Raw genomic sequence first — 667 nt, forward strand, 5'->3', positions numbered from 1 at the left:
GGCGGCCCCCCACCCCTGCTGAGCACAACAGCCAGCATTCAAGCCCCCTTCCCTCCCTCCCCTCGCACAACAGCAGCGCAGTGGCAGCCACGCCACCTCCCAGCAACCAGCAGCACGCGAGGGCACCGCCGGGGCACCTGAAAGAGTCAAAGCCAAAGAAAGGGAGACAAAGGAGGAGAAAAGGATACGCAGGAACGGCCCAGCGTGTCTGCTCCGACAGCGCGGAGAGGCAGGCGCCCACAGAGGGACGGGCGCGCCCACGCGGAGGGCGAGCCGCTGCATGGCGACACGCAGTCACCCCTCGCTTCCTACCGTGCAGGAGCAGGGGGAAGGGGGAAGGCCCCTCTCCGCCCCACAGCCACGGCCCAGTCACCCCTCGCTTCCTACCGTGCAGGAGCAGGGGGAAGCGCCCCGGCCCCTCTCCGCCCCACAGCCCCGGCCCCGCGTGGGGCACCTGCCAGCTTGGGCTCCGCTGTGCACCCCGGCACAGGTGGCCCCACCTCTGACGCTGCCACCCACGGGCACCGACCCCGGCACCCGGCAGGAGCCGTCCTCGGGTCCGGCCACCCGCCCACGCACCTGCCCGGGACGTGCCTGCCCGGGGAGAGCGGGGAGAGAAAAATGCGGGGAAAGGGACGAGGGGGCGGCTTGTGCGTGGCTGCGGAGG

This window comes from Aptenodytes forsteri, unplaced genomic scaffold (genome assembly GCF_000699145.1).
Source record: "Aptenodytes forsteri isolate BGI_AS27 unplaced genomic scaffold, ASM69914v1 Scaffold93, whole genome shotgun sequence".
NCBI classification, from domain to species: domain Eukaryota; kingdom Metazoa; phylum Chordata; class Aves; order Sphenisciformes; family Spheniscidae; genus Aptenodytes; species Aptenodytes forsteri.